The sequence below is a fragment of the Schistocerca serialis genome, chromosome 1 (genome assembly GCF_023864345.2).
Source record: "Schistocerca serialis cubense isolate TAMUIC-IGC-003099 chromosome 1, iqSchSeri2.2, whole genome shotgun sequence".
In the NCBI taxonomy this organism is placed as follows: domain Eukaryota; kingdom Metazoa; phylum Arthropoda; class Insecta; order Orthoptera; family Acrididae; genus Schistocerca; species Schistocerca serialis.
Window position 1 is genome coordinate 960,618,920 of NC_064638.1, and position 23,870 is coordinate 960,642,789.

Consider the following 23,870-nt stretch of genomic DNA (forward strand, 5'->3'; position numbering starts at 1 on the left):
ACGTAAGCATCTTGATTCAGCATAACAACTTGCACCTTGTGTTTACTTCATATCTGTTTGGCTCAGTCTTTATGTTTTGGATAATACCGTCACTAAAAAAGTAAAAAAAAAAAAAAATTGTAAACGTCAGTTCCAGTTCACAAACAAGTGGTTTCAGATGCCAACTGAAATACTGGAAGCTGAGGCCGTGTGCTGTGCTTCTGACTGGTCATCGACATTGTGTTGAGTAAGACCTACCATCGTATTTGTTGCTGTAGCATTTGTTGATCATTGCAGCTCCTCATCTAATGCAAAATCATAATTCAAATTAGATAAAAAGAAAAAAAATAGTGTGTTTTCTTTACAAATTCTCCATATACATTAGCAACAAAATTAAAAAAAAAAAAAAACTGTCATCACCGACATCAATATCAGAGGTATTTTCTCTGAATAAAATGTCCAGAACTTCACTTTCCACTGTCATTTTTGCTCAAAATTCTCATGCATAATCGCAAATTTATGGTTCCGTGCCAAGTGAAAATGTCGTCAAAGAACTGATTGCTATTCTGACAGATACTCTACTCATACAACCGATACACAGATCTCATCATCTGCTGCCGCATCTAGTGGACAAAATATGAACGAATGCAGTTATCTCACAACCGCCAGCCATGTACCACAGTGAAAACCACCTTTCAGTGACCGCAAAAGTGGTGCCCATACAGGATGCAGGTGCCGTCCACACAGCCAAAACATGCTCGCCTGTATGGAGTATGGGCATGGTGCTGAATGTGTTAATACCTACCCATATGTAAAATTTTTGGTGTCCTGTGTGAATGATAATTCACAGTGCTACTACAGAAAGCCACAAGCTGTGACATCAAATTTGTTGATGGCCAGTTCCAGTTTTATAGATCACAGTTATACATGTAAAAGATTCACATCCCTGCCTTCATGATGATATTTGGAAAATAAATAATCCAGACATTAAGTAGTGAACAAATATTTCTTGAATATCAGTGGCAAAATTTGCAGTGACAGAAATATGAAATCATAGTGCAAATGGTATAACTTGTGGTACAGTCACCAAAATTAATTATACTATCCAGTAAAAAGTATTTATGGAAAATTAGTGTTTCAAGTTTATAGGTTTGCTATTGTATATGAGATTCTATGGTGGAATGATATTTTGCAGTTGCAGAATCTTTAGGCACGTAGTTGTTACAATTGTGATATCAAGACACAGACTCTCATTTTAACTGACATAGCTATAGAGTGTGCACATATATGAGTCATACTTCCTCTTTAACTGACGTAGTTCTTAACACGTACTTGCTGATCGCAGACTCTAAGCTACATAATGTTACTTGCTTAATCACTTGACCAGGATGGGCAATTTTTGGGGGATGGATGGCTATTTAAAGACAGTCATAAGAACATGATGTGATTTCTGAAATTACTCAATGTTCTGAAATAGGCTAGATTAGATTTTAATATATCATACGGACTCTAAGATTTTACTGTTATCTGGTTTATAAAAATGTGTTCTAGGTTAATAACACATAAAAGTATATGGAAAGTTATTATGTTCTGATTCTCTGAAAACACCTGCTTGTGAGTATGGTATCTATCTAAAAATCAGTGTATTATGATTCTAAATTATTCAGAATCTTAATTAGTGACTTAATTAATTGGTGAGAGGTGTTGTCTGATATGGAAAACGTATAATGTTCATGTCCAGTATCCTGTATGCACTGAGGCAAAATAGGCAACTATGAGTGTATGAATTTTCACTTCCATTTGTCTCAGAAGTTAATTAGTTTCAAGCAATTTAAAATAAATTCTTGAAAATAAAAGGAAGTTTGCTTCTGACTGAATGGTATGGATATTTCCTATTCTGCCAATTAGCTCAAAATATTTTCCCATTAGATGACATTTGATAAGTCATTACTTTTACATAATTGAGGTTTTAGTGAAATTAATTGTATCATTGGCATCAGCAATATCACTAGAATCACTTAAGTAATAAATTTACACTGAATTCAACCTAAATAACATTCTAGAATACTCATGTGTTTTATACATTTTGTGCTGCTTGTATAAAATTTAAAAAAAGTTATTCATGGTAACAGAAAACACAACAGATGGAGGAGTTTCCAACTTACTATGTATCAAAGATTAGAAAGAATGATATAGGTCTGTAGTTGTAAGTCATTTGTTTATCTTCTGTTTTGTAGATGGATGTTAATACACAATAGTGGGCAACTATAGACTGAGGCTCTACCTATGGTATCTGCTCACCAATGAATGTAATGATGAAACTTGGTCAGTTACTGGAGGTGATGATTTTGGTTTTCAAACTCCACGTACAGATGATGATGCAGTTGTGGTTATATATCAGTATATTAATCAGAGGTAAGAGAAGAAAGCCAACAATAATTAAAAAAAAAAAAATGTTTATGTGAGAACACAAATGTATGTCACATTAGTGTAGCACAGACCAAGGTCCAAAGATCTTGGTGTTCATCATCTTAGGGGCTTGGTGGAATATCAACAGGTGCCACAGTACCAGTGTTAGGTCTGGCAGAGTGGAGCAGTGGCTGGGTGGCGTAAGAAGAGGCAGTCAGCCATATCGCATGACCAGCTATGTCATAGCAGGTTCACAAGAGACATGGCATGACCATTTCTGAATGACTGTGAAGGTTGGAGGTGCAGATGTCAAAGACCATATAGTCTTATAACTAGGCAGAAGATTGTAGATGTCGATCTGCACAGGAAAGAGGGATCTCTGGTGCATATGCCTGGTTATGTGGATCCACAGGTAGAGGTTGTATAGATACATAAGGAAAATACCCAGCACATTATGGCAAAAGTTAAAAACCAATGATAAAAAACACTGGAGCAACTGCTGTAAGCATCGAAAAAGATCTATTTTGCTATGCCAGAAGACAAATGAAGGGAAATTCGTGCAATTTTTTTTTGTCAGTTATTTAATAGACTCTGTCTTTAGTCCTCATAGGGTGAAGACATATTTTTTGTGAAAAATGTATAGTAGAATTTGTGATATCTGAATAAAAATTTTTTTGAAAATCTGGAGTGTGAGGATTCTTATTAGTGCAAAACAACAAAGATTTTATTTTCTTCCATGCATTATGCTAACGTCATGTCACTGTAACTGCCTGCATCTGAAGAAGTCTTATTAGTGCAAAACAACGAAGATTTTATTTTCTTCCATGCATTATGCTAGTGTCATGTCACTGTAACTGCCTGCATCTGAAGAGGAAGTCTGATAAAAATCAGTATTTATTCACGGTCAAAAATGGAAGTACTTATGGTGGAAGAAGAAGAATATAACAAAATTGCATAAATCCAATGGCGTGGAGAAAACAAAAATCAATGTAAGTTCACGTTACTACTGACTTACAATTTTGAAAGATTTGTAAAGTAAGACTGAAAGAAAATTCATTCACTTCAAAATTTATAAAAATCAGACTTGATAATATTGTAATTAATTCAATTATTATTAACAATTTTTTTGATAAATATTTGCACAAGTGATGACTGTGACAGGATATTGAGAAAGCCATGAAACCAGTTGCGTATAAAGTAAGTTGTTCCAAATTATTTATGACATTGTATGAAATTTATTTTTAAATTTTCATGTGCAACATCATGACTGGGAGCAAAATAACCAGAACCAAAAATTCTTGTGGATAAAGTAACTAATTCAAAAGAGAATCAAAAGTTAAACCAGAATTTATTGAAAATTTTGGAAATACGCTGTTTGTTTCATCGCAGCAAAGGTGGCACTGCTATGCAATCCCTTTATTAGCTATGTTTGTTAATGTCTCCTGTGTAGTAATTAGATGGCTCTTTCCTTAGTTTCCCTTCCTAACTGTATTGTAATGAATAGTGAGAGAAAAGTTTGTAGTTTTTGTGTCACAACATTTCATGTGTTATGAAAGTAGTCAATTAATGCTTGACTACTCGTAAATCATATGTTTAAATTTCCAAAAATAACATATTTCAATTTTATATTTTCCAAAATTTTAATTTTAATATTCAATCAAAATGGCACAAAAATCACTTTCCATAATTGTTGATAATGGCGAAAATGCAATGAGACAAGACGGTGTACAATTGCAAGACAGAACATCTGAAGTACCAGTGCCATGTCTTCCATACTCAGAAGTATTAAGTAGCTCAGACACAAGTGCTGACTTGAAAATGTTTTTTGGGGGGCAAGAGTCATTTTTTTAGGTACTACATTTGACAGATAACTTTGCATTTCCATCTACATGTTCGACACTCCAACCCAGTCCTATTTGCAGATGACACCAGTGTATTGATTGAAGGTGGAAATAGAAAGGCTCTTATTCTGTATGCTGAAGTCACAAATGAAAGGATTTCAGAGTGGTTCGTGAGGAATAAGCTACTGATTAACCCTTAAGAAGAAAGAAAAAAAACTGCCACTATACAATTCCACACACACCAAAATTAAAAATCCATTAAAACCAAATATTTCTTTGGCAAACCACAAAATTAAGTGTCACTGAAACAAAATTGCTTTGTTTACTTACAAGACAATTTGAAATGGAATTATGCATCACATTCTTAAATTCTAAGCTATCTATAATGACCTATGCAATGAGAATGATATATAACAACACAAGTGCTGAAGGAGAGAAGTGTATTATGGATGCATACTTTCCCTTTTGAGTTATGACATCATTTTCTTAGGAAATTCCACTCACAGCATAACAACTTTCAAGAAACAAAAAAAGATTGTGAGGATAATGAAAAATGCAAACAGCTGGAAATCATGCAAACTATGATTGGCTGGTGACTAGCCCCTACCCCTTGACTCGCTGAAATGTCTACCACAATGTCATTTCAGAGTATAGGTCAGTGGTACAAAACAAATACATAAATAAAGTTGAAGAAACAAACCTTAATTTTTGATGGCAAGTGTACTCCTCCTCAGATCATTCCTGCGTATGAACTCATCACATATGGCATCAAGGTTGAGTTTCATCAATTCATCTCCATGGGCATTGAGAAGGGCGATGGCATTAAGATGATCCTGCCTCATTATAGAACGAAGATATGTTTTCACCCTCTGCAGACAAGAAAATGATCTCTCAGTGGTGCAGGACATTACCGGAATTGTCAGCAGTACACGTATGAATTTCACTAGTTCAGGCAGTAGGTCAAACAGATGGTTTTCTTGTTTTAGGTACTTCACTACATCATCGAATGAACTAATATTCACAGAATCACTCCTTTGGATAATCTCATGAAACATGTTTCAGTGGAGAAGCATGCATTCTTTGTCTGTATCTGATTTGTAGAAAGATAAAATATCGAATGAATGTTTGATATCACCAATAATAAATTGTTCAATTTGATTTACAAACATGAATGATTGAGTTTTGAACTGTGATTCCAAGAAGCTGATGGATGTATCCATTGTTTCATAATACAATCCTCTATATTTGTCACATACTTCAGTGAATGTTTCTACAGATGAATTGATGCAGTCATCGTATTTCTTAGGGACTTTTCTTCTACAGGGTAATTTTGGGGAATCAACATCCATATCTTGACATTTTGAAGTTACTTCACCCCAGAATGATTCAAAACTGTTTCTCATAAATTTAATAGAAGTTACAAGAGTGGAAATCATCTTATTGGCCTCATCTAAGTGTAGGGATTTCCTCTGAAGTACTATGTTTATGGTATCAATGTGACCTAACAGTTTTACCAAAAGTGATAACATGAAAAAGAAATCATATGTCTGAATATTAATCAAAAAGCTGTTTGCTTTGACACCAGTGTCTGCATTGAAAAAAATCCTGAAGTTCTGTATAACTGGACAAAACTGAATACGTTGCCAAGTATCTTATGGCCCACCTTGTAAGACAGAGTGGTTTCAAATTTGTTGAGGCATCTGCCTTCAGGTGAGCAAAAAGATCTAATCTTTTAGGCGAATCTCTCACAAAATGTATTAAGTCCTTCATAACATTCAATGCATTTTGACATTCTGGAACTGCTTTCACAGTGTCTTGTAGTGTTAGATTTAAATAGTGTGCAAGGCAGTGCACAAACATAGCTCTCTTCTCCATTTCTATTAACTTTGCCCGGACACCATTATATAATCCAGCCATATTAGCTGAACCGTCAAAGCATTGGCCCCTACAATTAGATGTAGGCAAATCAAATCTTCTTAAAATGTCGATAATAATATGAAACAGAGCCTTAGCTGTGGTACTTTGTATTGAGTATAGCCCTAAAAAGTATTCTTCTGTCTCTAGCGAAGCATCAACAAATCTTATACAGATACTAAATTGCTCTTTGGTGGCTATGTCTGTTGTTTTGTCTCCTATTATTGCAAAATACTCTGTACTCTTGATATCCTCCAATAATGTTCTAAGAAGTGTATTACTTAAAATGGCCAAAATTTTGTTTCGAACATCATGGGATGTCCATTTGTAAGTTTTGTGATGTAGCCATATTAAAAGTAGCTGGTTATCTTCACACAAAGGCGTAATAAATTGTCAAAGTTACTTGTTTCATCAGTATGTCCACGTATTGCAAGCCCCTGGACTGCTAAATAATGGAGGGAAGATATGATTTTTAGTAAACAAGCTCGGTTTTGTTTAATTTGCGTCAGTTTTTCTTTGGAAACCCGGCTAAATATATTGACATTCGATTTTAAGGATTTGAATTTCAGTACAGCTTCTCTGTGGCAGCCCAATGCTTCATGCACTTTCAACTTTTCTACCCCTTTCTTCCAGTTCGAAAAACCAGTTTCCATGAAAGTTTCTTCCATTTTGTGAGAAAATTGAAAACGACTTTCTTCAAACATTCGTCTGCAAATTTTGCAAAAAATAACACACAGCACCACTAACACAGGGTCTAGCTTCACCATCGCTAACACTTGCCACATTCTCACATTTCTTCCTAATTATAAACTTGTCCATTTTAAACTGGACAGTAAGGGACAAAAGATTAACAACTGAAGCAAGTCACAATAAGACTAACTGACCACTGGTGATGCCCCGCTCCAGAATATTTACGTTCGCTGCCAACATTAGCTGCGACCTGCATAACAGTACTGTGCGCCTAACAAGAAGTAGTCATGTAACAATAGTGTTGATTATTGTCAGGGCCGGCTCTAGGGAGGGCAGTGGGGGGGGGGGGGGGGGGGGTTAAGAGGCCATTGCTTAGGGTGGCAAATCCATCTTGTGTAAATGAAGGAATGTGAGAATAAATTGGAAATACAAATTATTCATAAAGTCAAGGGTCTAACTGAAAGTTATCTATGTTACAGAAACAGTGTGCTCTGATTTATAAAAGAAACGTTTCCTCCAACAAAAACGGCTTAAAATGTGCTTTGATCTTAAAGACATATTCACAACAAAGAGATGAATGTGTGTGATATGTGAAAATAAGGCATCATGTATGAAATTTATTGTGGGAAAAGTTGACTATGTCGAAAAAGCTGGGGGGGGGGGGGGGGGAGGGGGGGAGGGAGAGGGGCGCTTGACATGTTCAGTGGTGTTGTGCCTAGTGATTGTCAATAGAATTTACAAAAAATGAAAGAAGAGTCTTTAATGTTACCTAGTCCTTCTAACGATTGACATCAAATTCAGTGTCACTATTTCCCATTAGTTTCTTTTACAAGCTGCCAGCAGGCTTCTGTGGGAGGAAGTGGAGTTCGTCTTAGCAGCCAAAGTACTGCAAGCTCATGGTCAGCTTTCATTCCCCACATAGCTCCCTACAGTAAAAGTGTGTGAATAGTACAGATGCAGGGGACAAACCCTGTCATGACAGTTCGTCATATGCAGAGGTTGGAGGAGTAGCAGAAAGGAATACGCAATAGCTCTTCCCAGTAAAGGTTGAGGAAGGCGTAGATTGCAGTGAGAAATGCATGTATGAATACTGGGGGGGGGGGGGGGGGGGGGGAGGGGGGAGGCCCCTGCCTGCTTTTAACTCTAGGGGGGGAGAACAAAGTACCTTGCTCCCCCCCCCCCTCCCCCCCTTCTCCCCCCCCCCCCCCCCACTAAGTCGGCACCACTGAGTTCAGACATGAAAATAACTAAAGTAACAAGTGCTAGTAAGCTTTCACAGAGTTCTAACTTTGGTGTTACACTGATGACAATAGATGAAACAACATCATGTATATCCATGAGCAACATTCTGCTGGCACAGGGAAACATGGGAAGCGAAGATAACATGATTTTTGACACCACTTTACCGTCACCCATCATACAAAATCTTAATGTCAATTTACAGAGTACAGTTGTTAACAACCAAAGTACATTAGATAACAACCAAAATCACACACTAGCCATAATACTTCAGAAACTCAATTGTATGAACACCAATTTGCATGCAGACATAAAAAATACAAACACCAGTTTGTGTACGGACATAAATACAAAATTTAACAGTTTGTATCAAAAACTTACCGTAGCCACACAAGAAATAAACAACATAAAACAAGAGCAGAAGTTTTAAAAGAGTTTCAGGATACAGTCACACAACAGATCAGTGATTTGACAAAGAATTTTCATGAAGAAATGAATGTAAAATTAAAAGACATGGTCAAACAGCTAAAGTAAGATGTACTTTTTGAAGTAAACAATGACATTACAGAAATAAAACAGAAATTAGACACTCTTAATGAGCAGAATGATACAGTAAAGCAGCAACTAAAAGTGAGTAAAGACTCACACGCAAACCTGGAAGCTACAGAAACACAATTAACTTCCACAGTAAAGAACATCTCTGCCATAGTAAACAAACTGCATAAGAATTATGAAAATATACCAATAGCTATTGATGAACTCACTTTAAAAGTAGCATCACTTGAAATCAAATCAGTCTGTGCAAAAATGAAAGAGACAAAATTAGTGAAAATTTATCTGATGTAATTTCACAAGCTGAAGCATGTGCTTTGGACAAAACCAGTACTGCAGCAGAAAAAGTAGTGAAGGAATGTAGATTAATCACTGATGTAGTTGAAAAAGTTATTCAGCAATAGGAAAATGACATTATCAACAAAGTAAACACCAATTTGCAAGCTACAGAGCACAGGATAAGCAACTACATAGGTGAAAGTGTTACAGAGACACAATCTGTTCACATAAACAAAGTAGCAACCACAACAAACCAAAGTAATGCAAGCACACAGATCATTGCAAACCCTACAAACAATGCCAGCAGTAATGACAGACTGCAGAATACAAGTTTACATATCATAACACCAGAACCAGGACCTTTGAGAAATGTAAATAATTATGACAGCTGTGTAAACACACCACAAAATGCAGACAGCTCATCCACTATATTTGCTGAGGAAGATCTATTAGGGGGGCAGGAGAGGAACCACAGGACTTTTAAATTTACACTGTCTATACTTTTACAAAAAAATTCATAAAACTTTGTTATCATGACCAGAAAGGATTCAGGATTCACAGTCATAGCAGAGGAAGTTCAAAAGCATAACAAAACAATTTTTTTTACATGTGCAATTTCATCATTTTTTCACTTGGTATTGGCTGCATTTGTTGCTGTAGGTATACTTTTCTTCATAAGTAAGAGAGAGTCTTTGATGAATTTTGCACAGCATACAAACCATACTTACAGGTGTATGAAACTCTAGAATTTCCCAAATCTGTTAAAAACTGTGATAAAAATTTAGATAATTAAATACAAAATTCGAGTTTTCTCAAAACACAAAGTTTAAAACATAACAGCCCCATTCATTTTTCCATAGATTAAATAAATTATGGAGTTTCATACACCTGTAAGTATGGTTTGTAAGCTGTGCAAAATTCATCAAAGAATCTCTCTTACTTATGAAGAAAAGTGTACCTACAGAAACAAATGCAGCCAATACCAAATGTAAAAAATTATGACATTTCACATTTAAAAAATATTATTTTTTTGTGTTTTTGAACTTCCACTGCTATGAGTGTGAATCCTGAATCCTTCCTGGTCATACTGACAAAGTTTTATGAATTTATTTGTAAAAGTATAGACAGTGCAAATTAAAATGTCCTGTGGTGCCTCTTCTTCTCAAAGTTGACCCGTTTGATGTCCTACCCCCCTTAAGACACTGTCAATTCCCAACGTTTACGAGTGAAGGTAAGAGGATGAACCCTGTTGTATTTATTAGTGCTTTTTGACATGTGTTTCCTAGAAATTGGACAGAAGCTCAAAAGATCAGGTTTGTTGTTGGGTACATGCAAGGCAATATACTTTTGTGGGCAACTGAGGTAGCCGAGCATTGAGCCACATATTTACAATTTGAATGGGCATTTCTTGAAAAATACTAGCCAGAAGCTGTACAGGAGAGACGTAGGCAAGAGGTTTTCAACCCCGCTCCCTTTAATAGCAAATATGGTAGCTAGCAAGGGTATTTTGAGAAGTATCTCAATAAAACATGTTATTGGATGAATCCTATGTCTCATGTTGATGTTTTAAAAATTGTAAAAAGTCGTTTGTCATCACACTTTTGTTGAAAATTAGTTACTACATCTGAGCACAACACAGAATATTTTCTATCCTAATGTATGAAGAGAGAGTAATAACAAATAGAGCATCAGACAGCCAAAAACCACAACAATGTAACTTGAATAGTCAGTACAAAAAGGTAGACGGGAACATACAGCAATGTTGGTATGCGGAACTGCAAGTATACATTAACCATGCTAATGGATACAGGAATGGAAATGGCAAGAAAAAAGATTTAAATGAAACTTTCCATATAACAGAAACGATTACCATCCACAAGCTAAATTTCTATCTCTCATCTCAAAATTATGCACCCCGTGTAAATAAAAAAGTCAGCCGCACCAGTCGCCAGCACACGGCAACAACAATAACATGCAACACACCATACCACAGAAAACCTTTGCACAACAAAATCACAATACAGTTACATTTTGCAACAGCCATGTGAACACATGAGAAAATACACTACTGGACATTAAAATTGCTACACCAAGAAGAAATGCAGATTATCAACGGGTATTCATTGGACAAATATATTATACTAGAACTGACATGTGATTACATTTTCACGCAATTTGGGTGCATAGATCTTGAGAAATCAGTACCCAGAACAACCACCTCTGGCCGTAATAACTGCCTTGATACGCCTGGGCATTGAGTCGCACAGAGCTTGGGTGGCGTGTACAGGTACAGCTGCCCATGCAGCTTCAACACGATACAACAGTTCATCAAGAGTAATTAATGGCATATTGTCACAAGCCAGTTGCTCGGCCACCATTGACCAGACATTTTCAATTGGGGAGAGATCTGAAGAATGTGCTGGGCAAGGCAGCAGTCATACATTTTCTGTATCCGGAAATACCCGTACATGACCTGCAACATACGGTTATGCATTATCCTGCTGAAATGTAGGGTTTCACAGGGATCGAATGAAGGGTAGAGCCACGGGTCATAACACATCTGAAATGTAACGTCCACTGTTCAAAGTGCCCTCAATGCGAACAAGAGGTGACCGAGACACGTAACCAGTGGCACCCCGTACCATCATGCCGGGTGATATGCCAGTGTGTCGATGATGAATACATGCTTCCAATGTTCATTCACTGCAATGTCACCAAACAAGGATGCGACCATCATGATGCTGTAAACAGAACCTAGATTCATCCACAAAAATGACGTTTTGCCATTCGTGCACCCAGGTTCGTCGTTGGGTACACCATCGCAGGCACTCCTGTCTGTGATGCAGCGTCAAGGGTAAACGCAGCCATGGTCTCTGAGCTGATAGTCCATGCTGCTGCAAATGTCATCGAACTGTTCATGCAGATTGCTGTTGTCTTGCAAACGTCCCCATCCGTTGACTCAGGGATCGGGATATGGCTGCACGATCCGTTACAGTCATGCAGATAAGATGCCTGTCATCTCTACTGCTAGGGATATGAGGCCATTGGGAGCCAGCATGGTGTTCCGTATTACCCTCCTGAACCCAGCGATTCCATATTCTGCTAACAGTCATTGGATCTCGACCAACACGAGCAGCAATGTCGCGATACGATAAACCGCAATCGTGATAGGCTACAATCCGACTTTTATCAAAGTCGTAAACATGATGGTACTCATTTCTCCACCTTACACAAGGCATCACAACAATGTTTCACCAGGCAGCACAGGGCAACTGCTGTTTGTGTATGACAAATTGGTTGGAAACTTTCCTCATGTCAGCACGTTGTAGGTGTCGCCATCAGTGCCAACCTTGTGTGAATGCTCTGAAAGGCTAATCATTTGCATATCACAGCATCTTCTTCCTGTCGGTTAAATTTTGCATATGTAGCACATCATCTTCACGGTGTAGCAATTTTAATGGCCAGTAGTGTATGTCATGAGCTGGTAATGATATAAATTCGAGAAACTCTGCAGGAGAGACGCTCAGTAGCTCGGTACGGGCTTTTGTTAAAGTTTCGAGAACATACCTTCACCGAAGAGTCAAGCAGTATATTGCTCCCTCCTAAGTATATCTCGCAAAGAGACCACGAGGATAAAATCAGAGAGATTAGAGGCCACACAGAAGCATACTGACAATCCTTCTTTCCATGAACAATACGAGACTGGAATAGAAGGGAGAACCGATAGAGGTACTCTGGGTACCCTCCGCCACACACCGTCAGGTGGCTTGCGGAGTATGGATGTAGATGTATATGTAGAACAATCACACAATACAGCTGACAGAAGCTGTTCCGTGCACAGAAGTAGATTAGACTACACTGCAGGAAAACTGGAATCGGTCATAATTGAGCCCCGTACTATAGCCCTTTCAAGATTTGGGGGTAAATCAGATTTTCAAACATATTTTATATGACACAAAGAGAAAGGTAAGTAATGTCATAGTTTTATAAGTAAAAAAAAAGTATTATGTGTATATTTGTATGAAATATGTATAGACTTAAGTAATTTTCTTGTTTCATCAGCAAAGACAAACACTTGACTTGAAGGAAGTATAAAAACACAGCTTCAAAATGCAAACTGGAGCAACATGACCACTTTAAGTGTTGGAAAAGATGTATTTTGCTACGCCGGTAGACAAATGGTAGAAACTTCATACAATTTTTTTGTCAATTATTTAATAGACCCTGTCTTTAGTCCTTCTATGGAGAAGATGTATTTTTTGTGAGAAGTGTGTAGTAGAATTTGTGATATCTGAACAAAAATTTTTATGAAAATTTGGAGTGTGAGGATTCTTATTAGTATATACCACAAAAGTTTTTATTTTCTTCCATGCATTATGCTAATGTCATGTCACTGTAACTGTCTGCATCTGAAGAGGAAGCCCAATAAAAATCAGTATTGTATTCACGGTCAAAAATGAGAAGTACTTATGGTGGAAGAAGAAGCATAAAACTAAATTGCGTAAATCCAGTGGCATAGAGAACGCAAAAATCGATGTAAGTTCATGCTACAACTGACTTACAATGTACAAGATTTGTAAATTAAGACTGAAAGACAATTCAAAATTTATAAAAATCAAATTTGATAATATTGTAATTAATTTGATTAATAATAATAATTTGTTTAATTTTTTTATATGTATTTGCACATGGTCCAATAATGGTGACACTACTGCATCCGTTGATGGTGGCCACGATGTTGTCTTCATTGACATCACTCAGTAGCTTAGCTTGCACATGCAGAAACGTCAGTGGGGACGAGCCTAAATGTCTGAAATGTGAGTTGGCCACAAACCAATAAGGCTGATGACAGTGTGGTGAGCACATGCCACTTTGTCCAACACATCATTTATCAGCTGTTGAAGTTTAGAATTGTGTGTCCTTAGGGTGTCAATCTTGGGTAATAAGCTCGACTGAGGAGTTGGTGTGATGAGCGATCAACAAGGAGTACTCAGAGAAAGTAACTAGTAGTTGATCACTTTTTGCCAAAGAAGAGGGTATCAAAGAGCCAAAGGAACCTGGGATATGCATACCCATCAGTTGGTGTTGCAATAACACTATACATAAGCTTGGAGAGAGGCCAAACTTCTTGAGATATTCAATCCTGAGGACAGGGCTGTCCACATCAGTCCAGGGAAACTGCAAATGTGGCATTAGTTGGAACCAAACTCAACCATGCTTTAGACAGAATTGTGAAAACTGTTGCTGGAACGAAGGAAGAGTTTCACTTGGAGAGTATGCTTGGGTGCACGTGAGGAGAGGATGACACTGGATCAGTCCTCATGTCTAGGAGGAAATAAAGGTTCTCAGCATAATTTAAGATGTAAAACCTTCCACTGTTGCATGTAACAGTGCCCTGTATGTCATTGTGAGCCATAGTGCCTAAACTGGCTCCAGTGAAGAGTTTGGGTGACAGGCACCGGGAGGAAGAAGTTTCTTCTCATGCCGCTGGTGTGATACCAACAGAGCAGATAGATGGGGTAGGGAGTTGACATCTGTCACCTGCACCACCTGTTGTGCATTGAAGAAATTTAACATGCAGTCAAGTAAGTGGCTGACAAAAGGAAACAGTGGAGGGGGAACTAGTGGAGGTAGTGTTAGTGACCAGCCACCAGGTGGTGGCAGGGCGTTCTTCTGTGTCAGGTGATCTCTTAATCTCTCATGTGGCCTCTGCCAGGCAAGTGCATTGGAGATGGAGGGGAATGGATATACTGCTAACACCTTTCTCATATGCCGAAGGGCTTCTGGTTGGAAGTAGCTGCCAATGACTTCTGATTCCAAGTGTCTGATCCCCCATCTGGAGTTTAGTCTCTAAGGGGTTTGGGGAGTTTGAGAGCAGCTGAAGTTGTGGATCATGTGGTAACTTAGAAAGCAAAGAGCAATGTCTGGCATTACCTCACATTTGACCTGTGCCTGGAGGTGTCACTACAACTGTGAAGACAATCTGTCACTGAGTTGCTCTTCATGGATTATATGATGAATTGGTTCCATGAGGGGACACAATAGGAATTCAGTGATAACTGACTTTGCAGCAGCATACATGGGTTGTGCAGGAGGGCTGAAAATCAGGTCACTAATGAGGCCTGCAAAATGTATGTTTGTGAGTTCCACAAACAGTTCTAAGTAATTGTTGGGGATTGAATACATGAGGTATTACAACATATGAGGGTACAGTGTCCTCACATGGTGAAGTATTTGCTGTATACTAATAATTTAGATATATATACAATTATCAATGAAGTTCTCCCCTGAGCATATTGTAGCAGTGTGTGGGGTGGTGGTTTGAATGGATAATAATTGGTTTGGAGGGAATTTGTTGTTGTAAATATTGTTCACCATCTTTTATGAGACCCTGGCAACTATTTTTGTGGTCAGCCTGAGAGCAATGGATAAAATACTGACCATAGTTTCCAGTCTGCAAGCCCTCATTCTTGTCCAGCCCACTGAAAGAAACTTTTCTATTCTCTAATTGCTCAGTGGGATCAGGACTAAGATTATCAATGTAGATTTTGAATTGGTATATATATTTAGTAAAGTTTCACATGCACAAAGTGTAATATTCATTATTTTCATACTGACAGGAAATCTTTCTATTCTAAACAGCAGCATGAGCAGTTTATAGGCAATCTCTATGGTAAGTTTCTACCAAATTGTCTTTCACCCTGACTACTGATAATCCAAATAAATGCTCACCACAAAAGTGGAAAATAATTGTCACCACTTGCCATGCTGATTTGTAAATATTATGGGTAGCACACCAATAGTTAATTTTGCTGAATGAAAGTGATCCAGGATGGTGTACAGTCCACATGAGAACACTGTCTACTTTTATTTAAAATAAGAGTTTTGTAATAGCCAGTCTCTGATGTCGTCCGAGGCAGCTCACACTCCATCATTTAACTGATGTGGATCTTACAGTGGCGGGGTGTGAAGAGAAGTCTAGTCTTGTCTCTTGGGCTGTATTTATTCATGTGATGCAGTAGACGGCCATCGGAACATGTGGTGTCATCCGTCCCATGCACACGGCAGCAGTCTCTAAACGGCCACTTTCTCGGACACTCAATATTTAATAAGAATGTTATCAATCAATTAAGATCCTTCATAAATTTGCAGGAATATAGGTAGGTTGGTTGAAATCACAGAAAAAGTTGTAGCTCAGTTGCATATAATTTCTGCCTACTACAATTTCTAGAACGGAACTGACAGTAGATCGTCACCTCCGAACTATATCTTTAAGAGACCTTGTATTGGTTGTCATTAACATCATGGTCCTAAAGCTTGTTCCAGTTCTATTACTTAATAGGTTTTATCATGTGCTATAACCAAAACTTTGTAACATTAATATAACTAATACTTAATCTACTACAAATGAGGACGTGTTAGTTCCAAATTTGGTTTTCATTACATTACTAAGAAACTATTAAAGGTAGCTTAATGGGGCCTATTTAAATGTTATTTTTAGGTTGAACTAAAGTGTCATAAAAATTTTCACATTTCTGTGTCTAATATTTAGCGCCTTAAATTTTTCTTAAACATGTGGATTCTGACCACAATTTTTGGTTAATCATGTTGAGACTTGCACCAGTTCATTTTCACATCCATCTGCACATTACTACTAATTTCTGGCTTTCTAGCCTTATTATTTAATGCCACTTATCTTTTTCTTAAAATGATGTATTTAGGTAAAATATTGACCTAATCAATCTGAGACTTCAGATTTTAAACATTATGACATTAAAGTATATGTTTGAAAAAGCAATTTTAGTTTTTAATTTTATTCTTAATTATGGTGCAATACTTGTGTGCTACACATTTATGCATTATGGTGATGTGGTGCTACCAGCAGTGTACTTGGGTAGTCCCAGCACATTCGCTCACCTCTGTATCTTTCAAGCAATACCTTCTATTTAGTTTAATGAAAAAAATATTTTGAACAAAAGTAAATATTAGAAACAAGGGATGTTATTCTAACTGACCTTTTTTAAATGAAATTGACTTTTAGAAAATTCCTTAATACTACACATACAAAATAACCATGTATATGTACACATAGAAAAACATGACATAACCAACTTTTAGAAATCCTGTAATAAATTACATAGAAACATGAAAAAAAATTTGATGATTACAAAATTATAATATTGTTTTTCTTACATAAATTTTTCAGTCTTTATGTGAAAAAGAAACACACAAATTCTTTTACTTTTCAGTACGCACATATTGCATCACCATTGTAGGCACCAATGTGAGCATCCGTACAACACTTCTACTAATTCAGTAGAAGTAGGGGTGGGAATTCACTTATCCAGCAAAATTTTTATTACAGAAAGGACAGGGGATGATTCACTGAAGATCATGTCTTCCTTGCTTCCTTTTCCACTACAGCTAGTAAGCTGCCTTTCATGAAGCCTCCATGTCATCTGAGAAATGGATACATAGCCTAAGCTTCTGTTCTCAGCTTACATCTAAGAGGTAAAAGCACATTTTATATTCTATTTTCTGTCAATAGCTCTAAGAACTGAGATATTACCATTTAACTATATATGTCAGCCTACTGACTTCATTTCTCCTGTTTCTCCCCGTTTATGTTAATACATATATTTCAGCACTTCTTTCTCCCTTTTCTCTTTGTCAGCCTACTGACCTCATTATTTACTTTTACATTTGATGTGATCCTCACACCACTTCCACACATCTCTTTTAATTAATATTAAAATGCTTCAGCTTTCCTCAAGAGGCACTACATTCTTACCCTTTTTTACCCTCAGACAACCTTATTTCCAACTGAAAAATGTTACTTTATGCAGAACCTATTGAATCAGATTTTAGGAAGTTTCTGCTTCAATAACTTCCCTTAATGCAAAGTGTTTCTCTATTTTCATATTTGCTAGCTCTTTTTACAGATCTTATTTATTATTTATTTGTTTTAGGCATGCTTTTCCTATTATTGGTGCACAAAAGTTCCCCATTGTTGTTTTAACCTTTAGAATTTACTCCTGCAAACTACCTGTCACATTCTTTTTTAAGTCATCAGTTGTGTGTAGTCAGTTAGGAAATCATTCTTATTTACTAGGAAGACATTACAACTTAATAAAATATATATGACATGAAGCCATATGTTCCTTACTTACTATGATAAGAGAGAAGAAGGGAATGAAACTTGAAAGGGAAATATAGTTTCATCCGGCTGGGACTGCATGGTACTCCAAACTGTGTGTCTGCCAAAGAGTGGCAGACTACTTAAGTAACTAGTTATTTTTATTTTTAAATCACCTTTTTATCATCCTGAATGATCCTTGATGACCTTGTGTAAGATTCTTGGTTTTAGATATTTCTTTCTTTTCAACTGCTACTAGTTTATCAACGCTAAAACTAGTAGGGAAAACTTTTGTGTCATGCCTTCTTTTGCTGTTCAATATTTGATTTGTTGGCTGCATCCTAATATCTATTTCCTTTAGTATATAATTCTCTTCTGCATTAGCATCTTGCATCTTATTACTGAATTCAATATCTTGGTGCAAATACCTGTTATTCCTCACTATGGCAATAGGCAGTTCCCATGCTTTGCCTCTTTGTTTACACACAATCTGATCTATTGTTACTGTATCTACATCAACTGGTATCAAATCCTCATGCTGTACTGGTATAGAAAATTTTCCAGCAGCACCTACTATTCTTAAACCACTTTCTTTCAAGTCAGCTAATTCATTCTCATTAGTAACAGCATCAAAGACTGCTTCAAACAAGGCACTTACTTCACTACCACTATCAAGAATACAACACTGTGTTACTCCTGAGATGTCAGTTTTTATAATAGGGTGAGTTATTTTACTCTGAAAAGGTTCCTCCCAGACATCTTCTAATAAATCACTTTCAACCTGTTTCCAGCTAAAGTAGTATTGTTCAATTGCAAGTACATTCACACTTAAATTCTAGGGTTCATCACTCTCTACATTCTCAGCTGCATTTTCCCATGTGTCCACTAATTTTAAATCAAAGCGCTCAATGACTCCCTCTACTTCCATTTGCTGCACATCAGCTAAATTGTTCTCTACCCCTGAGCAACTGTGCCCCTGCGCAACATTGCTGCTTATAACACTGTAGTCAGCTTTTTCAGTTTGTGGCAAGTCAATACAGCTATTAGGTACCTTGACCTCATTATTATTGCTGCCCCTTCATTCATCAATTCCTTCACTTTAAAACTTTGCAAAACTGACTTTAACTCCTCTCTCGCAACTTTAGCCTTCAGATTACCATCATTGTCAAAGACGTAATATTTTACCTCATCTTTTTCCATATCAGACTCAAACCTGTTAATGTCTTTCTCCCTATTATCTATAGTGTTTTCTTGTTCTTCCTTGACCCATTTTTCCAAAGTATCCAAAATTCTGTCAACTATATTAAGAGAATGATTTAACACATGACTGGTACTGTCTGTTCCTATTTCATCATTCCTGTTTTCTGTTTGCATGTGTTGGCTGACTGTGGTGTGTGTCTGTTATTGGCTTTGTTACTGTTACCACATTGTGAGTGGCAGTTTCCTCATGGATGGGATTTAGCTTCCCACATGTGGTTTGCTATCTTCATCTGATATAGCACCTGATATGGCAGCATTTTGCTCTCTGTCTTGTCTCAACTGTACAGCATTTACATTTCTGCTTTTGTCATAATAGCTCTTGTGAATGCATGGTGACTGTCTACCCCCTCGTCCTGTACCATGGCCTTGATTATGATAATTGGACCTCGTATTCCTGACCTCCACACTTCTAACATTCACATTCCCACTGTCATTATTTCTGTTATTTACATGACTGTTAAAAGATCTGTTAGTATTTTGCATCTGCTCCTCAGCAACAGCTACTCTTTTTACTTGCTCTAAATATTCAATGAACCTATCCACATTATCCCTAGTGTGGAAATAATTCTTTTCTGCCAGTACCAAGGCAGCTTAACTTTTAGACCCTTGATAATCATTCCCGGTTTCATCTTTTGTGTCAGATGTGACAGTCGTGAAATCCACTTTGTAGAGAATTCTTCCACTGACTCATGTCCTGGAGCAAACTTTATACCACTCCAAAACTCTCTTAAAACATCGTTTTGTTTGTTGTGTGACCAGTACTCATTAAGAAATAAAGATTTAAATCCATAAAGAGTTTGGCATCTTATCATTCATCAACTGACCACTGTCTCCTGACAAAAGACTTCTTACAAAAGAAATTTTCTCTTGTTCTGACCATGCACTAGGCAAAATATCCTCAAAATCATTCTAGGACTCTAATGGATGAATTGGTTTGTCTGGATCAAAACAAAATAATTTACGATATCCAATGAAAGCGGCATCAACTGAAGCCACATGCTGTACAGTAGTATTACTATAACTACCAGAGGTTATTCTGTTCTCTAAGTTAGCAAGATTAGTATTGAGTTCTTCTATTTGTAGGTCTACTGCTTCCATCTAGTCAGATATCTTTTGTCCACATCATTACATAGCTGCACACAATCTACTTTTGTTTTCTTAATAACTTTCTGATAATCATTTACTTTAATATTTATCTCCTCAAATCGATTAGAGCAAAGTTTGGATTCGTTACCTATTCTTTCTCACAATCTCCATTCCAAAAATTCATCTGCATCTTTGAAATCTTTGAGAACTTTGTCAATTTCACTTTTGAAAGTACTATGCAGTTTATTTAACTGTTGCCCTCCTTTGACTTGTAGATCAAGGTGGACAGCATAAATTTTATAATTTAAACTACTCATTTTTTAGGTCATTTCATCCTTTAACTCTTTACTACTGGATTCAGTCTTACTGTTTAGTAATTTGTTACTGGACTCCATATTACTTAAGTTTTTGCTCCTTTTCCCCCAGTTCCATACTACTAGATTCACTCTTATTTTCCAGCTTTGTATGATGTGATTCAAATTTGGAACTGTAATTGCATCCAATTTAGAGTCTCTACATTGCCACTTGGCATTTCCACTGATTTTAAAGGAGTTTTTAGCATTTCTTAATATGGCTGAATTTCAGACATATTGAGCTCAGTTTCATGATCTGATAACGTTATTAATTCTATCTTCTCCTTTTTGACCTCTATTTCAATTACTTCATTATCAGAAAATGGTTCAAACTTTGCAGTATCTTTGAAATTCAAATAGGTTTCTACTTTTGACAAATCACACTCTGATTTTTGATTTGTTAGTTTGACAGAACCATCCTCATTAAATTCAGTTTCTGATTCTGATGATTCATGGTCAGATATTGGTTCCATCTTAATCTTCATGTAGATTTGCAGTTTTAATAGTCTGTTATCAGCAACTAACATATGCTTTTAATATCCTTGACATAACTTAATTGCTTGACCTCGATGAATGGTGCCTTCATGGTGTACAAGCAACTATGATGCAACGCATCGCCACATAACGCAGGCAGCAGCAGCAGCAGCAGCAGCAGCTGTGGTGGTGGGAATGGGTGTGGGTATTGCCTACCGCAATAGCTCCAGGACGGGGGTGGGACACTGGTGCGCATGTGCAGCAGCTTGCAGGTGTCTGATGGGTCCACACAACTCCGCGAGAATTCCCCATCTTCTTCTAACCTCAGCACCGGTGGCAGCTGTGATCTAGTGTCATATTCTTCCTTCCATTCATCACAATCAAGATTACCATGGGTAATATTCACAGATTATTTACCACATTCACGAGTAAATCTTAGCACTGTTCTAGACTAGTTTCTGCCTATTTCACTATGGTATCCTGTTAGGGACTACTGAGTTAATTGTTTTTCACATATCACTTCCACTGTTCAATTTCCCGGCTGATGCACCATACGTAGGGTGGCACGTTGAATAGATAATAATTGATTTGGAGGGAATCTGATTGTTGTAAATATTGTTCAGCATCTTTTACGAGAGCCTGGCAACTATTTTTGTGGTTAGCCTCAAAACAATGGATAAAATACCGACCATAGTTTCCAGTCTGCAAGTCATCATTCTTGTCCAGCCCACTGAAAGAAACTTTTCTATTCTCTAATTGTTTAGTGGGATCTGGACTATGATGATCAATGAAGATTTTGAGTTCTAATTGATACATATATGTAGTAAAGTTTCACACGCACAAGATGTAATATGCATTATGCTCCTACTGACAGGAAATCTCTCTATTCAAAACAACACTATGAGCAGTTCATAGGTGATCTCTATGGTAAGTTTCTACCAAATTATCTTTCACCCTGACTACTGACAATCAAAATAAATGCTCACCACAAAAGTGGAAAATAACTGTCACCACTTGCCATGTGGATTTGTAAATATTATGGGCAGCACACTGACAGTTAATTTTACCAAATGAAAGCGATCCAGGATGGTGTACAATTCTCATGAGTTCACTGTCTACTATTACTGAAAATAAACATTTTGTAATAGCCTGCCTTTGATGTCGTCCGGGGCAGCTCACACTCCGGTGTTTAACTAACATGGATCTTACAGTGGCTGGCCGTGAACTGAAGCCTAGTCTTGACTCTTGGGCTGTACTTATGCATGTGATGCAGCAGATGGCCAAGGGAACATCTGCTGTCATCCGCCCCATGCACACAGCAGCAGTCTCTAAATGGCCGCTTTCTCGGACACCCAATAATTAATAAGAATGTTATGAATCAATTTAGAATCTTCATAATTTTTGCAGGGATGTAGGTAAGTTGGTTGAAATCACAGAAAAAGTTGTAGCTCAGTTGCATACAAACATTGCCTTCTAGAATTTTTGGAACGGAACTAACAATAGAACGTCATCTCTGAACCATAACTTTAAGGGACCTTTTATTGGTTGTCATTAACATCATGGTCCTAAAACTTGATCTAGCTTTTTTATTTAATAGGTTTATCATGTACTTTAATCAAAACTTTGTAACACTAATATAACAGATACTTAATCTACTAAAAATAAGGATGTTTTAGTTCCAAATTTAGTTTTCATTAAATTACTTGAAAACTATTAGAGGTAACTTAATGGAGTACGTATACTTATTATTTTTAGGTTGAACTGAAGCATCATACAAGTTTTCACATTTCTAAGTCTAATATTTTGCACCTTCAATTTTTCTTAAAAGCGTGGATTCTGACCACAGTTTTCGCTTAATCATATTGTGACTTGCACCAGTTCATTTTGACATCCATCTGCAGATTATGACAAATTTCTGGCTTTCTAGCTTTATTATTTTTTCTTAAAATGATGTATTTAGTTAAAATATTGACCTAATCGATCTGAGAGTTGACGTTTTAAACATTATTACATTAATGTATATGTTTGAAAAAGCAATTTTAACTATTAATTTTTTTCTTAATTATGGTGCAATACTTGTGCATTACACACTGCAATGTTATGGTGATGTGGCGCTACTAGCGGTGAACTGGGTTAAGTCCCGGCACACTCACTCACCTCTGTATCTTTCAAATGATACAGGACTTGTTTCACTATACAGGGGTACCAGTGTAAGATATCCTTGTTTCTGACAATATGCTGGGGACCAGTTACTGTTGTGGCAAGAAATAGTTGCCTTGGGTCCTCAGCCTGGATGGAGTGAGCCAAGGTTGGATAGTGCATTGGTCAGCACTGCTCAGTAGCTATCTGAATGCTTTTATAGTGTGTCTGTGCCATGATCAGTCATTGCTTAAGTTTCAGTGTGGAAGTGACTGGCAGTAAATAATGGCACACAGATTGAAATGCTGAATGTTATCAGAAGTAATAATGTTTATTGAGAGTCTGTATAAATTATAATTTGTCGTTCCGTAGCGATTGATATTCTCTCTTAAAACAGTTATCATAGTATCCCTGGAGGAGTTATTTTATGAGATTAGCTGTATCAAAGGTTTGTTGGGAAAGTGAGGAGAGACTGTGATGTAACATAGCTGGCCTGGAGGAATACCAACAGCATCATTA

At 37.0% G+C, this 23,870-nt stretch overlaps 1 long non-coding RNA gene across 2 annotated transcripts in view; it reads right to left on the reverse strand.

The window, feature by feature from the left end:
* Window positions 1-23,870, reverse strand: part of LOC126458621 (uncharacterized) — an 82,593-nt gene that overhangs the window by 34,340 nt on the left and 24,383 nt on the right. Inside the window, exon 3 of one of the 2 annotated variants that reach the window (XR_007585669.1) lies at window positions 4,930-5,098. The exons of the other annotated variant lie outside the window; for it this stretch is intronic. This is a non-coding gene — a long non-coding RNA (uncharacterized LOC126458621). The remainder of the gene's footprint in view (window positions 1-4,929; window positions 5,099-23,870) is intronic. 2 annotated transcript variants of the gene reach the window in all.